The sequence below is a fragment of the Prionailurus viverrinus genome, chromosome A1, assembly GCF_022837055.1.
Source record: "Prionailurus viverrinus isolate Anna chromosome A1, UM_Priviv_1.0, whole genome shotgun sequence".
Classification (NCBI taxonomy): domain Eukaryota; kingdom Metazoa; phylum Chordata; class Mammalia; order Carnivora; family Felidae; genus Prionailurus; species Prionailurus viverrinus.
Window position 1 is genome coordinate 193,570,488 of NC_062561.1, and position 25,583 is coordinate 193,596,070.

At 44.8% G+C, this 25,583-nt stretch overlaps 1 long non-coding RNA gene and 1 pseudogene across 4 annotated transcripts in view; both read right to left on the reverse strand.

Annotated features, from left to right (window-relative positions):
* LOC125168359 (uncharacterized) overlaps window positions 1-19,822 on the reverse strand; it is a 178,713-nt gene extending 158,891 nt beyond the window's left edge. For all 4 annotated transcript variants that reach the window (XR_007153107.1, XR_007153106.1, XR_007153109.1 and 1 more), the window contains exons 1-2: window positions 19,796-19,822; window positions 14,003-14,148 (exon numbers count right to left, since the gene is read on the reverse strand). This is a non-coding gene — a long non-coding RNA (uncharacterized LOC125168359). The remainder of the gene's footprint in view (window positions 1-14,002; window positions 14,149-19,795) is intronic.
* LOC125168352 (ATP synthase subunit f, mitochondrial-like) lies at window positions 18,933-19,756 on the reverse strand (annotated as a pseudogene).
* Window positions 19,823-25,583: the final 5,761 nt, after the last annotated feature.

Here is a 25,583-nt window from a genome sequence, read left to right on the forward strand (position 1 = left end):
CAATCTCTGAATTCTCTGAAGAAAAAATCACGTCTGGGATCACAATGCAATCACAAAGTCAATGGGGAAAAATGAGTCCCCAAGGTTCTGATGATTCACATTTCACCTGCAGCTAAATCAACAAACACTCACACACATCTTTCTTGGAAGTGAAATGCCAAAGTCAGTATCTTCATTCTGGCCCCATGGAGCAAAGGCAGAATCCAGGAACTCATGGTAAAGAACAGTATGGATTGGAGATGATCACAAGAGAGAGTAGATGCATCCTAAGACAGAAGGTCTGGTTTGGAGCCTCAGCTTCACCAAGCAAGCTAAAGAATCCTTGAAAGAATCTTAGAACCCATCATGCGAAGGGCCTCTTTTCAGGGACGAGCACACTGAGTCCCAAAGAAAGGGAAAGACTGGCTCAAGTTCAAACAGCAAGTGACAGAGTCTGGCTGAGAACTCTGTCTTATCAAACCCGATTGTTACGAACCCTGTTGTTTTGTTCGCCCAGTGTTTATTTTCTAGGAATTTCTTCTTTATCCAATTATGCACAGGGCTGTAGTAGAAGCTGCTACAGTCCATCAAAGTAACCTACAATACCTGGCCTACAGTTTATGGATCTAGAGGTGGGCATCTAACTCAGATTTTGCCTGTCATTTCCAGAGAAAGAGAGAGGAGAGAGAAACAGGGTGGGGGAAGAGAGAGATGAGAGAGGGAAGGGGAAGAGAAGGAAGAGGAAAAGAAAAAAAAGAAAGATCCCATCTGCTATTAGATGCTTGTACTATTCATACAAACTTAGGAGCTATTGGCACTGGCCATTGTCTGCCCCACGGACTGGAAAATCCATAAATCAGAGGTGCCCAAGGACTAAGGTTGCTAATCAGCCTCCAGACTTTCTACAGACCTTCTGGGAATTCAGAGATAGTCAAGGAAGTGTTTAGTCCAGAAACCATAAAAAAGATTCACTCTACTGGTGGCAACTGAGCACTGGCATGTGAACTAAACAAAGAATACTACCTCTGGAGCTGAGTTTCCTGATTCTAAGGAAAGGATGTGTGTAAGGTATGGCGGTCCATCATACAGTCATTTATACTGTTAGGAAAAAGGAAAAGTCACCTAAATGTCCAAAATAAGAGAGGTGTTAAATAAATTTTGATGGAGCCCCTGATAAAATATTATATAGGTATTAAATATGCTGTCCTAGGGGCGCCTGGGTGGCGCAGTCGGTTAAGCGTCCGACTTCAGCCAGGTCACGATCTCGCGGTCCGTGAGTTCGAGCCCCGCATCGGGCTCTGGGCTGATGGCTCAGAGCCTGGAGCCTGTTTCCGATTCTGTGTCTCCCTCTCTCTCTGTCCCTCCCCCGTTCATGCTCTGTCTCTCTCTGTCCCAAAAATAAATTAAAAAAACGTTGAAAAAAAAATTTTTAATATCCTGTCCTAGAAGAATATTTAATGACTTGACCATTGTTTTTAATATAATGCTAAATTCAGTCATAATCAAAACTATATAAAACATAATCCAAATTTTGTAAAAGTATAGATACCTACTTATATGCATATGCATAGAAAAAAAGACTAGAATGAAAAACTGTGCTAACAAGGTATCATCCCTGTTAGCCAGACTATTGTTTTGTTCCAGTTAGTCCCGTTACACAACAGAATTAAGGACAAGGAAAATCAACTTGCTCCACTTCTACCTAATCCACCCAATTAAATTCAACACACTAAATGTCAGATTTCTTTAACAGCAAAAGGGACGTATTTATCAGCATTTTAGACAAATAAGAAAAAATTGGCATCAACCCCATGATTTTATAAATGCTCTACTCTTGGTCCTGGGCAGGATGTTTTCAAGGGCCTAAGCATCACCCTCAAACTAATATGGCCAGCAGTAGTTACTCACCCCTCATAACTCTAGCGTGCCTTGCTGCTGGGTTCCTGCCAAAGATGCCTGCTCTGGGGAAACCAAAGTGGTTAAGGTGCTTCAATGTGCCACCTGATCAAACGGACGTGACCAATAGCACCCAGCCTGTCACCTGGGTTTGGTCTTGTCATAGTACCCACCTTGCTCTTATCATCACTGGTCTCTTTCTCACAAAACTGTCTCTACAGAAGCAAGGGCAGTGTTTTCATTGGCTATTTACTTGTAGGCAAAGGTCATAGTCAGATATCTAACAACCAGATTGGTATATCCACCATCCAATCAGAATGGTACAAGCAGCAGCTCTAGAGGAGTGTTCTGGAGGCCTTTGCTGTGCTTGCAATCAACCTATTAGTTGTTAAATCATGGGGAAGACCAGGGAGGGGGTCTCTGAGGAGGACCAGGGCATCAGGAATCCTGGGAAAGATCACTTGGGTCTCAGAGCAGCAGCTATTACCAATGGTATGGATGGATGTGACTTAATGTTTTAACAACCACTATGGTCATACCAATGTAAAATACCACCCACAGACCTGGGAAGGAGGGAACCCCTGGCCCCCACATTTTAGAAGGCCTCACATGTCACAAAAAATATACCATTAAAGAACACACAGACACCTTTGTCCATCAGTATTCAACACTAGCAAGCATGGCCCACTCCCTAAACACCTGCTCTCAAGACCAACACCATTCAGGCCCGAGAGAAGCAGTTCTCGTCAGCTCTGGCCCTAAGTTCTTGAACAAAAGATGACTGAGTCGGAGTGTTTGTGGGTTGCGGCTCTGCTGACCTCGAAGACAGGAATTTAGAGTGCAAGCGGGATTTGTGTGGAGAGAGGGCTCAGGTTGGAGAAAGACAAATTAATTAATGTGTCAGATTCTTCCACAAAGATAGCATAAACATGATAGATTCATGAATCGTGCAGTATCATTTCCCAGTAGTGCTGAGTGTCCATTTTTTGCTTCTCTTCTGTGTTCCAATATATTATTTCAGAATATTCACAAATCAGCACGGTACTCATAATATCCAAGCACATGGTGGCTAAGGAATATTTGCCGTATTAAAAAATTCATCTGGACATACTATCCCGAAAAGAAGGCCAAAATATATTAAGTTAAAAATAAGGTGCAAAACAGTAAGTACATTATGTTCTTATTTGTGGGGTATTTTTAAAGTTCATATACCTAGAGATATGTACATTTGTACAGTCATAGTAAACTTCTGGATGTTCTGTCTGGAATTTTCTCTTTCTGGGAGTCCAGTGAGAGGAAAGGTTACTCTATTTCATGCTCTTCTGAAGTGTTTGAGTGGTTTTTTTTTTTACTGTGTATAGATTACTTTTTCAATTTAAGAAGCGAGTATTTAATAAGAAATTCCTAACACAGAGTGAACTTCTTTTTGTGGTTGATCTAGATTTTCTAATTTTTCAATGTTGAACATCGTTAGTACATTCTCAGTAATTCACTTCTAGTGAATTCAGAAAGTTATAAAAGTTTTAGTCACCGGTCACTTCCCCTAACTAATTAGCCCAATGCACTTCTGCAGAATTTCTGTCCCCACAGCTGAGAGTATATGGGTTTCCAGTTATTCTGGGAAGTAAAGCTACTGTGCAGAGATTGTGTGTGTGTGTGTGTGTGTGTGTGTGTGTGTGTGTGTGTGAGAGAGAGAGAGAGAGAGAGAGAGACAGACAGACAGACAGACAGAGGGAGACAGAAAAAGAGAGAGAGAGAGACAAAGAGCCAGCCAGCCAGCCAGTGACAGAGAGCTTTTGCAATTTCCCTGGAGAGTAAATCCAGGAACGCAGCAAAGATAACACCCTGGGTGTTTCCTCCTGGTGGGTATCTGGAGAACCTTCTGGCGCCATTCTCCTCTGGAAGTCACCAGCCCTAGGCCACTGGGACAGCATGGAGATGGCTAACAGGAGTGAGGTACAGAAAGGACACAGCCCTGACAGCCCGTGTGAGGTTCATATCAGCCCGTTGAACTGCAGAGGCCCATTCACACAGCTGCCAGTCTGCTAACCTTCCCAGGTTCTAAGCTTCCTGCTCATCCTGGAGCACCCTGCCAGCCCTCGGGCATTGTGCACAAGATGTCCAAAGCTCTGAAACCAAAGCAAGGAGGTTTCCACAGTCCTGAGTTTCATACCTACAGTTCCAAATGACTCAGCCTTCTATTTAAAAAAAAAAATGCCTATTAGCTCTATTTCATTTCATCTCATTCTAAAATCCACTATTTCATTTGGGAAAACAAGACTCTTTTGATCTCTGATTGCCTAGCCATTCATAATTGATAACCTGCCTTTGGAAAACAGAAAAAAAAGTCACCATTAGCTGTTCCATTTGATATGCCCCAGAGCTTCAATTATGGAAGCCCCACTAGTTGAATAGAATTTATTCCAATGAGGCAAATCAATAAGAGATGAGAGGGGTGGGTTGGGGAAGAACAAGAGAAAAAAAGAGACGTAAATGAAGACAGAGACTAGAGTCCAACATATAGGCACAGAGAGGAAGAGAGAGAGAGAGAGAGGATGAATTCTTCAAACTTCCAACAGCCCAAGCATCACCCAAGGTTTTTTAGCACATTCCTAGTTGTTTTCTAAACTCAAGTTTGGTAAAATTCCCCTGGCACTTCCCACCGATGAAAATAGGAAGACGTGCTCCCTTTTTCTGACAGTGACCTTTCCAGCATGCATATTCATGATTTTAAAGGCTTCAGCACCCAGCAACCTTTAGAGCAAGCAATACGGGGGAAGTCGCTGCACACTTAAGGAGGCTTAAGTTATGAAAACCTATGTGTAAGGCAGGTGAGACTGGGGGAAAGGAAGGTCGTTCATGCGGCGTACGGAAAAAACCTGGGAACAAGTTCAAAGGCAATACACTTCACTACCAAGAACTTTGAGGCAATCTGCTCTTCTTAAAAGAAGCTCTGTTACTATGTCATTTATATGTGTCTTTGCTGCAACATCACTACTCAAGAAATATGTGTATCGTGTTCAATCATGTCAGCTCTGGCAGCAGTGGAATGCTTAAGGTATTTTTTCTGGAATATTCTATTGCAATATAAACACAATACTACGCGCACACACACACACTCATAGGTACCCAAAAGCCCCAACAAGGTGATTGTCCATATCCAATTTTGTGTATAGAGGCTCAGTAGGGAAGGGATAGGGAAGAACGTTGGAATTCAACCCCCACAAAGGACAGCTTGCAGTTCCCTGCTGCAGCATCTACTTAAATCTTTTTTTTTTAATTTTTTTAATTTTTTTTTAATTTATTTTTGAGACAGAGAGAGACAGAGCATGAGCAGGGGAGGGTCAAAGAGAGAGGGAGACACAGAATCTGAAGCAGGCTCCAGGCTCTGAGCTGTCAGCACAGAGCCCCGACACGGGGCTCAAACTCACAGACTATGAGATCATGACCTGAGCTGAAGTCGGACACTTAACTGACTGAGCCACCCGGGTGCCCCAGCATCTACTTAATTCTTATCAATTTGTTTTGAAAAGCCTGACACAGGCACTTTTGAGCCCTCAACGGAGGTGACTGCTGCTCTCCTCAGAAAATTTGATCAGCGAGCTACTTGCTGAATTCAAAGTCCAAATCCCTTAATCGTGGGTAACACGTTTCCAAATGATGATACCACCTGGAAATCGTACAGCACTTTACATTTTCAAAGTGCCTTCACCAGCATGGTCCCCCAGTGCTGGCAGCCAGGCAGAGCAGCGAAGAGGAAGCCAGAAGAGGCAATCATGTGCCCAAAGCTGTGCACGTGGGAAGCAATGTCCCAAGTCTACACTGTGGTTGAATCAGGGATAAAGTCCCAACTCCAGGAATCGTTTTGCAATGCCCTGGAAACCTTCCCCATTACTAAGCCTCATGTTTCAATGTCCTTACTTTGCTGTAATGACATCACTCACTATCTCCCAGCTCATGGCCTTTGCGGCTCCCTCTGCCTGGAATGTTCCTCCCCTAGGCAAAGAATAGGCAATTCTTTCCCATTACTCACATCTTGTTTTCCATGTCACCTCCTCAGAGAAGTCTTCCCTGACTACTCTTGCTAGGAGGCGAGACTTCACGGTCACATCCCTTGCTTCATTGGCTACACAGAACTTAGCACTCTCTGAAATTACTGTCTATACTGATGATCTGATTAATCACCTGCTCCCCTACAAGAACCATGAGGACAGGAACCTTGTTTCGCTCGTTCGCCACTGTATCCCATGTGCCTAGAACAGTGCCTGCTACAAGTAGGTGCCCCAAAATATTTTCTGAGTGGTGAAACTCTCATTAATACTCATAAACCACCTCGTAAAACAGATGGGAAAGCGTTAATGTTCCCATTTTACAAATGAGGAAACTGAAGCCCAGAGTGGTTAAGTATCTTGTCCAAGATGACACAGCTAGAAAGTGACAGAGCTGGGAAAAGAACCTGGGTCTCTGACATCAAGTCCAATGCTGCCTGCACTATCTAACTCTTTTTACACCGAAAGCTTGGAGAATAAGAAATTCTTATTAATCAAGAATTACTTTATATGCCATTCATTCCCTCAACGGGAAATGCTGAGCATTTCCTAAGTCCAAGAAGTATGTTAAACACTATGGGAGATAAAAGGACATAGACAAGATATCGTCCTTGCCTTCAAGAAACTTACCATCTTCTAAGGAAGTGAAAATAAGCACGCAAGGGTCAGTAAAATAAAAGAGAAAGTTTTAAGTACTGTCTATGGACTAAATTGCATACTCCTACCCAAAATTCTTATGTGGAAGCCTGAACCCACAGCACCTCAGATTGTAACCTTATTTGGAGATAGGGCCTTCAGAGAGGTGATTAGGTTAAAATGAGGCCATTAGGGTGGGCCCTGTCCTATAGGACTGGTGTCCTTAGAAGAGGAACAGACACCAGGGAAGCATAGGCACAGAGACAGGGCCAGGCAAGGATACGGAAAGAAGGAGGCTATCTGCGAGCCCAAGAGAAAGGCCTCCAGAGAACTGTGGTACTTTGTTATGGCAGCAAGAATTGACTACTACAAATGCCTTAGTGGAGATAAAGAAAAAGTTCAGAGGCCAGTGAAAATGGCCAGCTAAGAAGTTCTGGTAGCTGTAGACATTCTCCGGCTCGTGGTGGCATAAAACCAATCTCTCCCTCACAGCCATCTTCTTGCTGGGTCTCCGCATCTTTGTGTGGCTTTCTGTTCTCTGTACCTCACTTTCCTCTCCTTCCTAGGGCAGCAGTCACAGTGGATTCACAGCCCACTCTGCTTCCACATGACCTCATCATAACTGGACAAATCACATCTACAACAAAACAAAACTATGCCCGAAAAACATCACATTCTGACCAACTGGTGGTCAGGACTTCACTGTGTCTTTCAGGAGAATACAATTCAACCCATAACAAGTGGCTGGTTCAATCTTATCCAAGAAGACTTTTTTCTAGAACTTTTTCTGGAAATAAGAAGAAAAACTAAACCTTATCCCCACAAGGTTTGATGTAAAAATTATATAAACCTGAAGCTATCAGGGCCCATCATCATTGGAGAGGGACTGGCAAAAAGCAGCCCTAAGGAAGGAGAGATGGAACAAGTCCTCATGGTGTTCTCTGAGCCCCTGGATCCAACCATACCTGATGTTGGTCTCTCCAGTGATGCAGAAAATCTATTATATACATATTATCTATTACATTCTCTGTGTTCATTGACCCAGTCTAATTGGATAGATAGCTTAAAACCAATAGCCCCAACTAAACAGAGAAACTAGAACCAGTAAGATTTGACAAGTATATGACAACATTAAGAAGAAAGGCAAAGCTGCCTCCAAACCTGAGTCATGGGGAGGAAGTAGAGATAATGATAGACAAATGAAAGTCTATAAAGAAAGCAGGTTTTGGAAGGAAAATAATAAAGTTAGTTTTGGATTCCATGAGCTTAATATTTTAGGGTGTCACGAATGGGGCTATATTCTCTAGGACATAGGAAGCAGAAGAACAGGAGCCAGGAGAGGAACATCATTACCTGTCATAAATGTGATTTGTGCTAACACAGAGGGATATGTCAGAGTTCAGGGAAGGAAATAGGTCACTCTAGGTACATCAAGCAGAAAGAGGTTTAATGCAGGGAATTAAGTACTCGCGGGGGAAGAAAGGCTTTGGAAGGCTAGAAGAGGCAGAAGTCAGGGCTCTCCCAGGGACTATAGAGCTCAAGGACATGCTACCAGAGCTGCGATCCCAGAGTCAGGAACCTGCTGCTGTCACTGCGCCCTAAAGTCCTGAAGGCTGCTGGCCAGCCATTGGAATACTGAATCCAGTCACCACGGCAACCCCTTAACACATCTCTACCACCTGTGCAAAGGCAACTAATTGGTGGAACTTACCTTGCATTTGGAATCAAGGAAGCTGTTAGCTTTCTAGCTTGTCCAGTTAGAAGGAAGAAGAAGTGGCAGCGGAGAAGGACAAGTCACGGACACACACTACGAGAAACCAGGTAAAGGAAAAACTAATTGCCTGTGTGATCACTGTACAGGCTTCAACAAGTGCCTGCAGATGCCGAGTCTCAGCTTCCCCATCTCCAAAATGAGGTGGCTGATGTATGGGATTTGTAAGAGTGTCTTCAGCCCAGCTATTTCATAGAACTGTGAGAGACACCCTGGCCCTGACCCAGAGAGAAACAGTTTTCTTCCCAGGAGTATTATCTTCCCAGCCGACAGGCCAGCCCCGCACATTTGAACATAATCATTAAACACCTAGCAAGAAGTGCTGTCCCACATACAGTTTAATAATTCACATTCCAATCCAATTACTGCGAGTTTCATAAACAAGGGCTTATTAGAATACAGTTGTTTCCTCTGAACAAGCGGCATTTTTAGAAGGGAAATTACAATGATTATCTTCAAGATACAGGCATGAATAATATAATCATTCCTCCTCTCTCCTTGTTTTTATCGTTCCCTTCCATGCTGTCTTAGATGGGAGGCTCAATGCAGCCACCTCTCCCACTCTGGACACTTGCCTCCCTTGGCATGAGGTCGTCTTCATTAAAATGCATCCATCCTGGTTCCTACAGGGGCTTAGAGGTTTGCTAAGGGTTCTACTTCCCACTTATTCATCTCTGACTTACTATTGCATGTGAAGTTGGAGGGAGTTTGGTGGGGAGGCAAGCAGCAGACGGACAGTGAGGTGACTATAAGGCTCTGGGCATTTGTGACTTCTGGGTCTTGAATCCCCATCTCTAAAATAAGAGGATTGGTTTAGACCAGGAATTCTTAAGCTGGGTACATGGGCAAGGTCCAAGGAATTTAAGAATAAGCCTAAATTATATACAGTAAGTCATATGCATAAGGGACATCCATGTCCCCAGTTTCTGTTTAGAAAATAATGTGGTCCCAGGGATACTGATTCCAGATCAGGACTTGTCCGTGGCAGGACAAGTGATCTAGCTAAGCCAATCAGTGCTCTCTATTTCCTGGCCAGGATAGATGAACTATGTACCTAAACCTTACAATCACATCAAATCTTACAACATTTGCTGGGAATACTGAAACAGAGACACTCTTTCCAGCTAGATGAGAACAAGAAAGAATGAAGTACCAGGAACTCCCACGAGCCATCTTGGAACCCACACGGTAGCCAGTTCTAGGATGAGGCTGACACTGTAGGAGACTGAGCATAGAGACAGAAGAAAGGAGGGGCACTGGGTGGCCCAGTCAGTTAAGCATCTGACTTTGGCTCAGGTCATGATCTCATGGTCCGGGAGTTCAAGCCCCACTCAGGGCTTGACATCTCAGAGCCTGGATCCTGATTTGGATTTTGTGTCTCCCCCTCTGTGCCCCTCCCCAACTCATTCTCATTCTCTCTCTCTCTAATTATTTTTAAAAAATTAAAAAAAGAAACAGAAGAAATGAGAGTCTTAGTGAAATTCTTGAATTGCTGGATCAAGCTTCACCTGATATCCCTAAAGTTTTAGTTACATGAACCTCTACTATTTCAGCTGCTTTCTATAGGGCTTTCTGTAACATGAAATTAAAAGCAATTTCAATGACAGTACATTCATATCTGAGATGTTCTGAGGAGAGAAGCCATAGTCTCTAGGAAATCTTCAAAAAACTTTTTAATCCTTAAACTAGGAAAATCTCAGTACAAGAAACTAGGAAAATTTAGTACTATGAATACCATTAGCGCTCTGTAATCTTACGAATCTATGAAGTTCAAAATTGTTGGCTTAACTGCTAATATGATAATGTATAACCCTTGCCATTGTAAAAAAGTAGTTACATTTTTTTAATAAAGTTGAGCTTTTCCAATACAAAAAAAATGCATGCTTATTACAGAAAATTTGTAAACTATAGCGGAAAAATAAACAGAAAGGCAACCATTGTTAATATTTTGGAAATTTCCTCTCAATGTTTTCATTTTTCTGTGTATAATCTTTGAGAGGTTTTAATATAGCTGAGTTCAAACTGTATGTGCAATTTTGTATCATGCTTTTTTCACCTGACATTATCACATAATTTCTACATCATTACAAACCCTTTGTAAATAGCCTTTTTTAAGTGGCTTCTTAACATTCTGTTGAATGGATATTCTAGAATTTATTTTACCATTCCCCAAGCGTTAGACAAAATGAGGATGTTTCCAGGTTTTGCTTTTGTTTGCTTGCTTGGTTATTTTGCTATTTTATTTCCTTTTGTAACAAATGGCTCCTTGCGGAATGGAAAGGAAGGAGGCAGCACCCCTGGCCATCACCATGTCAGATCACATAAGGAAGGCGGTAGGAGTACCATCTAGACATGGGGGAAGCCTCTGTCTTTCCATGGAGATAACTCACGGCGACTGTATCTGCCCACTGTTAAGCCGCCTCTATCCTTCTGATGACTTCTATCAGGAAGGAGAATTGCTAGAAGGCCTCTTTCCACCTGGAGGGTGAGTGCCCGCCATGATTGTTGGGCTTGGGAAGGAGCCCTCCATGAGAGCCAGCGCCCCTCTGTGTCCCTTCAAGTGGCAAGTTTAGCAGGGGAGGCCCCTGTCTGGGCAGCCCGGCCATTATCTGCCTGTCTATGACAGCGTGTGAAGTCTCATTCTGGGATTCAGCCGTATGAAGCCCCTTTATTCTCCAAAATCAGCTTAATTGGTATAAAGGTGATATTTTGGTCTTCTTAGCTTGTCTTATTATTTCACTGGTGTAGGACTCAGGCAGGGAAGGATGCTATTTATCAGACGCCTTCCAAACCATGACTAAGACAATAATATCCTCCACTGTTGCTGCATCACTTCTCCCCACCCCACAAGTCAGCTGTTGGGGGTTGGGATTCTGTTTAGAGCACATGGCTCAAGGCACAACTTCTTGCCACCACTGGATCTTAGCAATCAATACTATGCTCGGGCAGACACAAAGATAATAGAAGTATTACTTATAATAGCCACTACCATTTATCAAGCAGTGATAATGTACCGTGCTCTGTGTTAAACGCCTTACACCGTTCATGCTAACAAACCCTACAAAGTAGATATCATCACCTCCCTTTTGTAAGAGAGGAAACTGAGGCCCAGAGAGGGGCTGTAACATCTGGATTCACACTGTCGGTAGTGGCCAGATTCACAGTTACACTAAGGGTCCTGAAAGCCTGTGCTCCTAACCTCTCAGCTCTGGTGAAGCTCCTCTGAGGAGAGGTAGGAAGGGCAGACAGAGGGAGTGAGGACCCCCACACTCCCACACCACTCAGCTCAGGTGATGCCACCAGACTCGGAGTCCAGCCAGGGTCTTTATCTTTCAGGAGGCCACCCCAACAGCATCAACGGGGTCACAAGGGACCTGGGGTGGAGAGGGGGTGTTTTGGGCTTCTGTGTTTTTAGACAAAATTCACATGACATTAAACGCACCATCTTAAAGTGTACAATTCAGTGGCAGTTAGTACGTTCACAATAGTTCCAGAACATTTTTATCACCCTAAAAAGAAACCCTATTAAGCACTTACTTCCCATTCCCCCCTCACCTCAGCCTCTGGTGATCACTGATCTGCCTTCCATCCCCATAGATTTACCTATTCTGAATATTTCACACAAATGAAATCACCTGTAGGAGATTTCTCATGGGTGATGGCAGCTCTCACAAGTTATTCATTTTTGTAGATAAGGGAGAAGTCCTCAAAGCACATGGTGGAAAGAATTCTTTCACCGGCCATCTTGTCTTCCTACTTTGCCATGGTGCTGCCTCTTGGCTATTCTCTCCTCGACTGTCCACCCACCCTCTCCCCCATCCTCCCCTTCACATTCCCTCTAAAAATCCTTCCCAATCAATGAGCCAGGGATTGTGCTTCCTTCTAAGCAGATAACCTGAGAAATCCAATGATTTGATCCTTTTTCCCTTGGCTCAAGAGGGTCAAGACCAAATAGCACTGATTTTTTATTGGGGTTCAGCAGTTCAAATACAACTTTTAGCCTGGGCTCCTACAGGCATCCTCAGTCCATGAGCCCACAGTTGAACTGTCACCTCCCTCCACCTCCACCCCCACTTGTCTTCCCTCCTGGCACAGGAGCCCTGAAAACTGTGTACATCCTTATAATGTGTCACCTCTTCTTTCAAGATGAATGCTAGTTCTTTCCATAGTAGCTACAGCAGAGAGCAGTAAGACTCATTTATCAAGCCCGCCTGGGAATGTTTTCCCTTCTGGTTGGAAAAAGGAAGAGAACTTCAAAGCTGCCCAAAATGATAGGCCAGAGTGCAGAATGGGAGAGGCAGAGAAGGAATGACTGATGGAGAGGAAGGACCAATGAGGTCAACAGGGGGTAGAGGGATTCTGTTATGAGAAGGGGCTCCTACACATCTCAAGACCATCCTGAAGAAACGTGAATTAAGACAGAGACCACCTGCTGTCTCTGGGAAATATGGGCACAAGACACACCCCCTGACAATATTCCCCTCGTCCTCACCTGACTTGAAGAAAGAGGCATGCACCAAGGGCTTACAAATCCCAACAGTTTCCCAAGTCAGTTTCCATTTTCTCTGTGTCTCAGCCCAACAAGAAAATACCTATATTCACATGACAGGGAAGGGGAAGGGGGGAGACTTAACAGGACAAGTGGGGCACATGAGACAAAACAGCCCTTGCCATCTATCCTACCGTGACCCCTCCTAACTTTTCTGAGCGTGCTCCTAGCATTCTGTGATCCTGAATATCCACTCATGATCGTGAAGATTCCTAGCTCTCATTAATCTCAGTACTTGGGCTTACCACCCAACCTACGCACACACACGCACACACCCCTCCAGCATCACTAAGTCAGTAGGTAAATGTTCTATCCGTAAATAAGGAAATGAATGTTCTATAACTACTAGTTCTAATCGTGGATGCTCAAATGGGAGCCCAGAACCCTCCCCCACCCCCACTGATTCCCTCTGTGTTAGATTCCTAGGCCTGCCATAACAAATTACCACAACCTCGGTGGCTTAAAACAACATAAACTGGTCGCCTCATAGTTCTGGAGGCTAGAGATCCAAAATCAAAGTGTTGCCAGGGCCATCCTCCCTTCAAAGTCTCTAGGAAGAATCCTTTGCCTCTTCTAGCTTCTGATGGTTACCAGTAACGCCTGACATTCCTTGGTTCATGGTAGCATCACTACAATTTCTGCCTCTGTCTTCACACAGCATTATCCCCCCGTGTCTGTGGACATATTTTCCTCTTCTTAAAAGGACAAAAGCCATTGGATTAGGGCTCACATTAGTCCAGTATGACTGCATCTTAACTTGATTATATCTGCAAAAACCCTGTTTCCCAATAAGGTCACATTCACAGGTGGCGGGAGTTTCTTGAACAGATCTTTTGGGGTAACACGGTTCAGCCCACCACATTCTCTAATAAGGATCAAACCAGAGTCCTGTGGCATGTTAGCAATAGAAATATTGTCCTATTATCGGCTCCTGGGGCACCAAAAAGGTATTATCATCAACGCGACAAAATACCAAAATTAACGAGTACTAAGTACCAAGCATTGTGCTATTTTACGTGGATTTTTTTTTTAATCCTCATATTCACCCTATGAAGGAGGAACAACTACCAGCCCCATCTCCCAAGGGAGGAAATTGAAGCTTTAGAAAATTAAGTAACTTACCCAAGGAACATGATGACAGATCCAGGATTTGAACCCAACTCTCTCTGACCGCAAAGCCTACCAAATTTCTTCCGTGCTTTACTTTTGGATAAAGCTGCGTGACTTTGAACAAGTAAACGCCCTTCTCTGGGCTTTAGTATCCTTACCTGAAAAAAAAAAAAAAAAAAAAAAAAACAGTTCCTGAAGATGTCTAGGGGCTCTTCCTGCTGTGAGTCCACAGCTCTGTGAGTCTTTTCATCCAGGGTAACCACCCACTCTGGCCAGCTGATCTACATTTGAAATCCACTGAGTCAATATCCGTTTCTGGCCCCCTCACTGCTGAAGAGCAACCTGACACACTGCAAAGTGGGTTTACACATGGTTCAAATAAACGGGACTTCAAATACCTTTTCCAAATCCCAACAGTGGGCTCTCAGGGCCTCATCAGACGCAGTGATCATTTCCATCCAAATTTATGCTTCAGGAAGAGCCTAACTGACCCACAGGGAAAGACCAGCCCCCCTGGAAACACACATCTTGGCAGCCCTTGGGGAAAAACTCAAATTTCTAATTTGTTTCTTATCAGCAGTGTGCTTCTGTAACTCAGCAAGAACATCAAGTTCGCGATGTCTTTCACTTGACTTAAATGAATATTTCATATTCTAGTTCTAGAGAACAGGGTAATGGAAGGTATTCCCTATTTCCTGACTCCCTCCTCCTGGCATTTGCCCATTACTTTTCATTCCATTTTCCAACTAGGCCACATTATGTGGGGCCCTAGACACACCCTGACAGAAGCAAGCAGGGGAAGGGGGTGGGCAATAACGAAAACATTAGGGTCAGTAAGGGAACTGGTGGAAAGATAAAGAACAGTGCTCAGAGCAAGCTAAAGCCAAAGTGATCACAAAATCATAAAATGAATCACATTTATCATACACTCCTAGTCTCAGGCACATTTTCTCTTCTGATGCTCTCGGCAGTTATGCGGAGCAGCTGCGTTATGATCCCACTTTGCAGATGCAAAAAACCAAGGCTCAGCTGGTAAATGAGAGTCAGGACCAGGTGTGGCTGGTTCCAAAGCCTCTTTCCTCTACACCCCGGGGCCCCGAGGATCACAAAGAATAAAACAGTCACCTCCCTCTTCGTAGAGTTTACATTGCTGTTGCTGTTGCAGCTGCCAACTTCCAACAGCAAGTACTCTTTTTATTTTTTTTTCATGGAGGAGGAGACAAGATTTTATTCTAATGATGCCAAAAACAAGAAGACTGCCTCAGATCTGGAGTCTTGGACAGAATCGATGCTTGGGAAGAATGCAGGAGGAAGAGGTGAAACTGGCCCTCATCCTTGGTCCTGCTCGCTCTCGCTCCTGCTAAAATATCAGAACCAAGGGCTCAATGGTTCCTGCAGTCTCCCAAAGCTGCAAGACTGTCCTCCTCGGAGCTGCCCCCCATCCCTCCTCCCAGCAAGCACTCAAGTCACACAGACCTAGATTCCAACCCCAGCTCTTAGAGCCTCCCTCATCTGTAAGATGAGGGTGATATTAGTACCTAGACATCCTGAGTCCCACTATTTCTCCCTCCCTTCACCCTACAGCCTATCAAGCTCGGTCCCCTGCAACAGGCACCTCACTCATCTCCCTTCTCCCACTCTTGTTCCCTAGAGCCACCTTGTCCACCCAGCAGGCACAGTGATCTTTTTAAAATATAAATTAAATCACACAACTGTCTTGCTCAAAACCCTCCAGTGCCTTCTGATAATTCCTAGAATTAAAAAAAATATATATTTGGCACGGCCTTCAAGGCCCTCCCTTGCCAACCCTCCCTACCTCTCCCCCTGCATCCCTCCATGGCCCCACATGGGCCTTCTGGTTCCTGAAACGTGCCAAGGTCATTAGCATCTTTGCACTAGTTTGTCCCTCTGGCCAGCACGCTATTCCCCAGGGCTTCACGTGCTTCCTCCCTCACTTCATTCAGGACTTTCTCAAAAGTCCTTTCTCCAGAGAAGCTTCTCTTACCTCTCCCATTTAAAAAGCAGCTTTCCAGGGAAGCCTGGGTGGCTCAGTTGGGTGAGCACCTGACTCTTGATTTCGGCTTGGGCCGTGATCTCCCAGTTCATAACATCGAGCCCTGCATTGGAATCTGCACAGATAGTGTGGAGCCTGCTTGGGATAGTCTCTCTGCCCCTCCCCCACTCCTGCTCGCTCGCTCGCTCTCTCTCAAAATAAATAAGTAAACATTAAAAGAAAATAAAAAGCAGCTTTCCTATCACACTTTAGAATTTTACTTGCCTTATTTTTCCCCATAACATGTATTACTACTTGAAATTCTACACGTGTTTAAATTGTTATTATCTGTCTTTTCCACTAAAATATATACTCCCTGACAGCAGGAGCCTTCCCTATTTTATTTATCCAATACTTGTCATACAGTAGGTGCTTAATAAATATTAGTAGAATGAATGAATAAATGAGACTGTGTAAGTTTGGGCAAAGACTGCGAGTTGTCCCCAATATCCATTCTCCCCTTCTTCCTTTTAGTAATTAAAACTCCAGGTTGTAGTTGGACACAATACTGCCCCCCTAAAGGCTCAGTATCCCATACTCTCTTGAAACTAGATGTGTCTATATGACTAGGTTCTTGCCAATTAAGATTGCCAGATAAGATGCCCAGTTAAATATGAGTATCAGACAAACAACCAACAATTTGGGGGGATAAGTGTCTCCCAAATTAAAAGTTCAGTAATCGTGCAACATTATTTGCAATAGCCAAAATATGCAAGCAGCCCAAGTGTCCATCAATAGATGAATGGATAAAGATGTCAAACACACACACACACACACACACACACACACACACACACAGAGGAATATTATTCAGCCATTAAAAATGAAATCTTGCCATTTGCAACAACATGGATGGATCTAGAGAGTATAATGCTAAGTGAAAGAAGTCAGAAAAAGACAATACCATATGATTTCACTCATACGTGGAATTTAAGAAACAAAACAAATGAACAAAGTAAAAAAAGAGAGAGAGAGAGAGAGAGAAACCAGAAAACACACTCAGCTATAGAGAACAAACTGGTGGTTACCAGAAGGGAGGTGGGTGGGGTTTGGGGTGAAATAGGTGAAGGGGATTAAGAGTACACTCACCATGACGAGCACTGAGTAATGTACAGAACTAGTGAATCATTATATTGTACACCTGAAACCCATACAACACTGTATGTTGACTATACTGGAATTCAAATAAAAATTAAATTAAAAAAAATTTTAGGTCCAATAATTGCTTTAGTATAAATATGTCCCATTCAATAAAAAAAATTATCAATTGTGTCAACACCAAACACAAGCAAAGACAGGACTTAAAAACTCCCTGAGCAAAACCAGTCATACAAGCAAAGCTTAATTGAGCTTACTTTGCAAGACAAGTGAGGCTACCTTGACCTGGGTCACTTCTGGCTCCATACCTCTGAAAATCATAAGCAAAAGTTAAATTGTTCCCCCAAGATGGGTGTGAGGTATCCACTAACCAATTTCCCGTCATTTAAGAACTTTTTAATTTTGGAACCCATCACTGTGAACACAGAACCGTCACTGCCTCCGCTCTATACAAGTTGCTTCCTAACAACATATGTCTGAGTTTCAGTCCACGTTTTGGTTTGAGGGCTCCTGGTTTGGAAACTATCTTTTTGGTGGGTACACAGTAAACTTTTACGAAACACTACTTCAGCGATTCATTTGTTTTACTTCTGTTAAACCTTAAAGAAAGTAATGTCTACAACTCCAAGGTCACAGCCTTAAAACTAAGGACATGTCCTCACTTACCACTCCCCTTCCTGCCGGCTTCAACACCATCATAAGGGTCAGTGTGAGTCACCTGTGACTCAGTGGACCAGCACAGCATTCAAGGATGTGGCGAAGCAGAGAATGGAAGGAGCCCCTGGGCCGGGGCGCATGTGATGGAACAGGGCCATTCTACTTTCCAGGCCTGCCTCCTGGCTCAGACTTGTACATGAAAGGAAAACTACCTTCCACCTCATTAAAGCCTCTGTTAGCTTCTTCGCCACTAAAGCAGCTGAACCAGTATCTGAACAAATGCCAAATTATAAATTGTGCAAAATTATCTCAGAAAGCCTTAATAAATGTGCATTTCTCATGTCCTCACTAACAGAGTTGCCCCTCATTACCAAATTTCACAGCTCTGATTTGAAGGACATTGGCATCTTTGTCCTTCTTTGGCACTCCTGAAGCTGTCGTTGTTTCCAAGCACCGGGGTGGGGCCGTGGGAACTCGGCTGCCAGCAGAGGCCGGGTGCCCTTTTGGCCTCCGAGGAGAGGGGCTCCAATCAATGTTGGGGGAACAGAAGACCTTCTTGGTCCCTTTGGTTAATTTGGCCAAATTAACCAAAGGGACCAAGAAGGTCTTCTGTTCCCCCAACATTGATTCCCAGCTGCCTGGAGATGCTCTTGAAATACTGTCATCTATGGGGTGCCTCGGTGGCTCAGTTGGTTAAGCGTCCGACTTAGGCTCAAGTTGTGATCTCGTGGTTCGTGAGTTTGAGCCCCGCATCGGGCTCTGTGCTGACAGCTCAGACCCTGGAGCCTGCTTCTGATTCTGTGTCTCCCTCTCTCTCTCTGCCCCTCCCCTGCTTGCACTCTGTCTCTCCCTCTCTCTCAAAAATAAATAAATATTTTTTTTTTAAATTTTTTAATAGGGGCGCCTGGGTGGCGCAGTCGGTTAAGCGTCCCACTTCAGCCAGGTCACGATCTCGCAGTCCGTGAGTTCGAGCCCCACGTCGGGCTCTGGGCTGATGGCTCAGAGCCTGGAGCCTGTTTCCAATTCTGTGTCTCCCTCTCTCTCTGCCCCTCCCCCGTTCATGCTCTGTCTCTCTCTGTCCCAAAAATAAATAAACGTTGAAAAATAAAATTTTTTTTTAAATTTTTTTAATAAAAAAGAAATACTGTCATCTATGGAAACCCAGAGAGAAGAGAAGGAACCCAAAGTCCTTCTGCACTGGGGTTACCCTGGCTCAGCCTCGGTCACTGGCCCAAGGCAGGGAGGAGCCTCTGTGGCCTCTGGGAAGTTCTTCCCTCCACCCCCACCTGGAGCACACTTCCCCACACCTTCCCATGGCTGGTCCTGTCCCTTCATTCTGGGCTGCTCCTTCATTCAGGACTCCCTTCATTCAGTGTCCCCTCTGAGGAGCCCTTCCCTGACCAGTCCTTCTAAAGAGAAGCCCCTGTCACCCTCCAGCTCCGGGCCTGGCACTGTTTTTCTCTCCGCACCTATCACTTCTTCTTTCTTGTTTTCCAAGTACCAGTTATCTTTTATTGGAGGTTAATTCTGAATTAGGATATGAAAGGATTCAAGGGTGCCAGGCAAAGGTCACGGTTAGGAATGCCGAATGTGCCTCCACCCCGGGCCCCCTTCAGTGGTACTTGCGTCACCCCTCACGTTTGTGTTCCTTGTAACCATGACAGTAGTTGAAAAGCACATAAACTGCCTGCACCATAGGAATCCCAGCGACGCCCCCTTTCGTCACACTGACGAACTTTGAAACGCTCAGCAATGCCTTTAGGGGTGAAATCCCGCCTCAGCATCCAGCGTGGCAGCTCTCCTAGCTTCACCTCCACGAGCTTCTTCTTCGCTGGTATGGATGACGCCATCTGGGAGTCCTGGGTGTTCGCCATCCAGCATCTATCACTTCTAATGTTATGCCCAGAATTCGTGATCCCCAAAGACCACTAGGGAGCCGAGTCCGATGCAAAAGCAAAAGAGCCTTTATTCGAGCTAGCGCGAGCTCAATCCCCTACCTGCACCGAGGCAGCGGTGAGATACCGGGGAGAGAGAGCGAGTTTCAAAAGCACAAAGGTTTTATAGGGGTCTAGGGGCAGCCGATTGGCTGGGGAAGGGTCGTGGCCTCGGCCGATTGGCTGGGGAAGGGTCAGAGTCCTGTTATGCAGGTCGCTGGGCGTGTTTTGATCAGGAAGTTTGAACGGGTGAGCGGGAGGTTACTCAAGGGGAGGAGGCGCGATCTGAGGTTTCTGCGATTTTCCCGGAAAAGGGGTCATGTTGGGGACATAGTCACTCAAGGTGGAGAACACAGAACAAGATGGAGTCGGCCGGCGTAGGCCCGCCCTTTCACTAACTTGTTATACTGGTTTACTGTCTGCCTTGCCCACTGAAAGGCAAGCTCTGTGAAGCCAGGCGAGCTGCCTCTCTTCACGGCTGCATCCGCAGCGCCTCAAAGGGTGCCTGGCAATGAGGCATTGCTAGATAAACATCTTTTAATGAACTAATAAAGATAGCTATGGGTATAGATAGAGCTACAGATATGGATGCAGACACAGGCATAGATATATCAGTGTCACTGACGAGTCAGATTTTACCAACGGCTTCCTTGCAAAGGGTGACCAGAAAAGTGATGAAACCTCCGTGGGCATAATGTTGCTGACGCCTCACCAGAGAAAACGCAGCCTTTTAGCAGAAGGCTTGCCTCCCGGTTGACTTGGGACCCTCTGCTGGGCAGATGGGCAGAACGTCAGCACTAAAGGAATCTGAGCTCCAAGCCCCTGGTGGGGAAACAGAGCCCAGAGAGGGGATGGGGCCACGTGGACAGGAGAAACTGAGGCCTGTAAAGCCTTGCCTCCTTGAGAAAGCACCTTCACCTCCTTTTGTTAATTTGCTCCACACGACAGTTCTACCGGGCATGTGGTGGCAATATCAGTAGCATTATCATTGGAGCTAAACATGATTTAGTCGCCTCCTGAACTGCTCATTTAAAAGTGGGCAAGGGGGCGCCTGGGTGGCGCAGTCGGTTAAGCGTCCGACTTCAGCCAGGTCACGATCTCGCGTTTCCGTGAGTTCGAGCCCCGCGTGGGGCTCTGGGCTGATGGCTCAGAGCCTGGAGCCTGTTTCCGATTCTGTGTCTCCCTCTCTCTGCCCCTCCCCCGTTCATGCTCTGTCTCTCTCTGTCCCAAAAATAAATAAAAATAAATAAATAAATAAAATAAAATAAAAGTGGGCAAGATGGTAAATTTTATGTTCTGGGTATTTTACTACAATTAAAAACAAAAAGGATATACATACAGTTTTTAGCCACAACTTTATTTTGCGCATGAAGCAAATAAAGCTCAGAGAGGCTGTGACTTCGAACAATCACACAGCTAGGGATTGAAGAAGCTAGCTTAATGTCGGGACTTCAGAGTCCAGCGCCGGCCCTCCTCCACAAGGGAGAGGGAACCTTCACTCCCCAACATGCCAAGAACCGACCTCAAGCTAGAAGATCAGGGCCCCAAGCTTTCCAAGGAGCATCCTAATGTGCTTAGATCTATCACAGCCGTTCACACAGCTCCGCTGCAGAGACCCGCCTCTTCCATGATACCCGCGCCAAGGGGTGGCTGATCCAACAGACAACAGCTCAATACAGATCGTGTGTCATTTACTCTCATTTTGTGATGATTAATTTGCTTGGGGACCAAGAGAGTTTAGTGGTTACATTAACATGCAAAGAAAAATTAAACATTTATGCATCCGTTATCTCTTCGTTCCTAGACGGATAATTCCCGTCAGTGTCTGCAAGAGATATTCTCACTGACATTGTTTATCTGGTCCACTTGACTCCAAATTACACTTGAGAAACAAGAACTAACACACCGCGGCGTTTCTGTACAGAAGTGGTGACTACAGGGGGCCAGATATTAAAAAATATCCAGCCTGAGATTCTACTGTAGCATAAACTCAGTGCAACACGACACAAAGAATCAGCCCCATAGCACTGTGCTAATCATAGAGCACACTTTCAGTAAGTATTTATTGGCCATTATCTCGGGATCATGAGGATACATGATCTGTAGTTGGTTTTTACTATATTTCATTAAATACCAGTTGGAGCTTATTGAACACGTATTATGTGCCGGACCCTGTTGCGAGTGTCTGGTGGGGTCTTAACCCATCGAATCTTCACAGGGTGGCCGGGGGAGCAGACAATCTGGCTCCGCTCCCTGCCCTCTCGACCATGACCCTCACTGCCTCTGTCAAGGAGCAGCTGTTATTCCTTTTGTCATCAGAAAAACAAAATATTATTTTAAAAATGATTTAAGATGTTGGGGCGCCCAAGTGGCTCAGTTGGTGAAGCATCCGACTCTTGATTTCGGCTCAGGTCGTGATTTTTCAGTTCGTGAGACTGAGCCTCGTGTGGGGCTCTGCGCTGACAGCCCCAAGCCTGCTGGGGATTCCCTCTCTCCCTCTCTCTCTGCCTGCCCCGGCAGGCACGTGCTCTCTCTCTCGCTCTCTCTCTCTCTCCCTCTCTCAAAAATAAACAAACTTTAAAAAAATCAAAATTATTTAAGATGTTAAATACATATTTGTTGAACGATTATTAACTCCCACCCAAGTCTATAAGAACCTCAAGACTGAGAGATTGAGGTGACTGGGTGGATCAGTCAGTTAAGCATCTGACTCTTGGTTTCAGCTCAGGTCATGATCTCCTAGTTCATGAATTGGAGCCCCGCATAAGTGAGTCAGTCCAGAGTCAGTGCAGAGCCTGCTTGGGATTCTCTCTCTCCTTCCCTCTCTGCCCTTCCCCCACTCTTGCATTCTCTCTCTCTCTCTCTCTCTCTCTCTCTCAAAATAAACTAAACTTAAAAAAAAAAAAAGATTGACAGATTGACACTTCTTTTATTTCAGATGAACGTTTTTCCTGACAACAGGGTGTTCAGCACTGAGGAAGATGCTATGGGAAATAGAACAGAAGAGGTGATATCTTTCCTTCAGGGCCTTGAAGACATGGAAGGTGAATTCTTTCTGCAAATAGCTGACATTCATTTAGCATACACCCGTGTGCCCAGTAACAGTGCTAAAAGCGATGCCCACATTAATCCCCACAACACTTAATCCCCACAACAAATCGATGAGATAGGTGTAACTCATATCCCCATTGTGCAAAGGAGGAAACCAAAGCCTCAGAGGTCCGAGAAGGAAAAGCTGAATAGGCTAACTGCCACATGGCTACCATAGGCAATGATTTCCATCCATTTTTCTCCTCCCAGCTGTCTTAAAAAGCAGGCCACTTGATGGGTGCCTGGAACATACCAACTTTTTAATACACTCGTGTCACTAAACATCAGTGCATTTACCAGACATTAAACTTTACATGCACACACTTACAGAGCTAGCCAGTTCTAAAGAATCCCACTCTCTGGGTTTATGGACCTCTTCTTACATCCTCCCCACCAGCCCCTCTTTTCCCACCTTCAGCATTTGAAGACGGGCCTGAAATGGAGAAGACATGCCGTTTCCCTGTTCTTGCCTGCTAATTCTCCATTTCAAGATGTTCTATTACACCTGATTAATGGCCTGACAGGGCTCATTCTAGCCCACAACCTTGAGCTTGTAAAATGCACAGGGGAAAATTCACTAACGACCATGTTCATCCTAATGCGTGGTAGGGAATTTTTTTAAGTGAAAAAGGCTCAAGAAGCAGGGACATTTCAAACAGCCAATTATGAATAACAATTGTTTGATGGCCGAGCGCAGTAGATCTTCCAGCTCATTCGGTTTTCATCTAATTAAATCTTTCATTTCCACAGGCAGCGTATGGTACATGGCTTGTGTTTGCCTCTGTCGGCAGGATATAATCAATAGGAGAAATGTGGATGCATTTCAGCACTTATTAGCAGCTCAATTGGAAGTTGTTTTATTTTAATAACATCCTTGCCTTCATTCTGTTCAGGGTAAATCGACAGCTTTGATGAATAATAGACGACAGAAAACTGGTTTATGTTATCCCATTAAGAGGAAGAAATCAGAGAATGAAAGGAGCTGAGAGAGAAATTGAAAAACACTTTAAAGCTGAATTTTCTTTGTTACAAAAAAAAAAAAGAAAAGCAAACAAAAATGCCTTCCGCTCACTCTAAAAGATCATCAGACCTGTGTGATTTCAGCTAGATGTACCTCCCAAGACCATGGCGATAAATTCCCTTTCTGAAGCTTTCCACCACTTTTATCCACAGCTCACAGTTAGTTATTCCTGGTTAATTTCCACAGGAGCTTCAATGTGGAGTAGAAAGGGGAGAACCAGGTACAAAATGTCATTTGTTCACCGGAAGTGAATCCAAATGCCCAAAGACTCCCATCCTCAAAGAGTAGGCACACTGGCAGAAATAGGATGCCATAAGGACAACCACGGAAGTTCCACGACAACGAGGCATTCACAAGAGCCCGCTGCACAGCAGGGTCAGCAGAATTTGAAGTGATCCAAGGGCCAGAAGACCACTCAATGGAAATCCCACCTGGTACAGCCCACCATTTACTCGACAGCGCCCCTTGAATATCTCTCATCCACAAATCTGAGCATCTTACCACAATGAGATGCCACTTCATACCCATTAGGATAGTGATTATCAAAAAAATAAAATAATAAACAATAATAATAATAATAAATAGAGGAGCCTGGGTGGCTCAGTTGGTTAAGTGTCCCACTCTTGATCTCGGCTCAGGTCATGATCTCCCGGTTTGCAGGATCAAGCCCCGTGATGGGATCTGTGCCAATAGCCAGGATTCTGCTTGGTATTCTCTCTCCCTCTCCCTCTCTCTCTCTCTCTCTCTCTCTCTGCCCCTCCCCAACTCATGCCCACTCTCTCTCTCTCTCAAAATAAGCTTTTTTTAAAAAAGTTGAAAAATAAATAAGTAAATAAATAACAAGTGTTGGTGAGGCTGTGGAGAAACTGGCACCCTTGTGCACTGCGGGTAGGAACGTAAAATGGGACAGCCTATAGAGAACAGTTTGGTGGTTTCTCGATATGTTAAATATAAAATTCCCATATGATCCACCAATTCCACTTCTGGGTAGATACCCCAAAGAAATGAAAGCAGGGACTCCAACGGGTATTTGTACCCTCACGTCCTTGGCAGCCATCTTCACAACAGCCAAGAGGAGGAAGCAACTCAAATATCCATCAATGGATGAATGAATAAATAAAATACGGTGTATACGTGAAACAGAATGATTCAGCCCGAGGTGGAAAATTCTGACAGAGGCCACAGCAAGGGTGAACCTTGAAGACAGCGCGCAGAGTGAAATAAGCCAGTCACCAAAGGCCAAACCTTGTGCGATTCTACGAGGTTCCCGGAGCAGTCGCGTTCATAGAGACAGACTAGACTGCTGACGGCCAGGAGGTGCTGGAGGGGGACAGGAAGTCTGTGAGCAACAGGTACAGTTCCAGGTGAGGAAGAAGCAAGAGTTCTGGAGACGGACAGTAGCGATTGCGGTGGCACACTGAGAACGAGAGCCACAGAAGTGCACACGTAACAATGGCTAGGATGGCAAAGGTCGTTAAGTGTATTTTGCCACCATAAAAAAAAATCTGAATATTTTAACCCTCAGATAAAGTTGTCCTCAGATAGCAACCTGCTGACACACAACACACCCGTTCATCCAGTTTGCTCAAGCCCAAGACCGGAGAACCAGCCCTGGCACCTCCTCAAGTCCTGGCCACCCGGGGTCAAATCTACTGCCTAAATGAATGCCCCGTCAGTCTACTTCCTCTCGCGCCCTGCCATCCCCCTAGGGGACTGTCCTCTCTTATCTGAATGACCTGC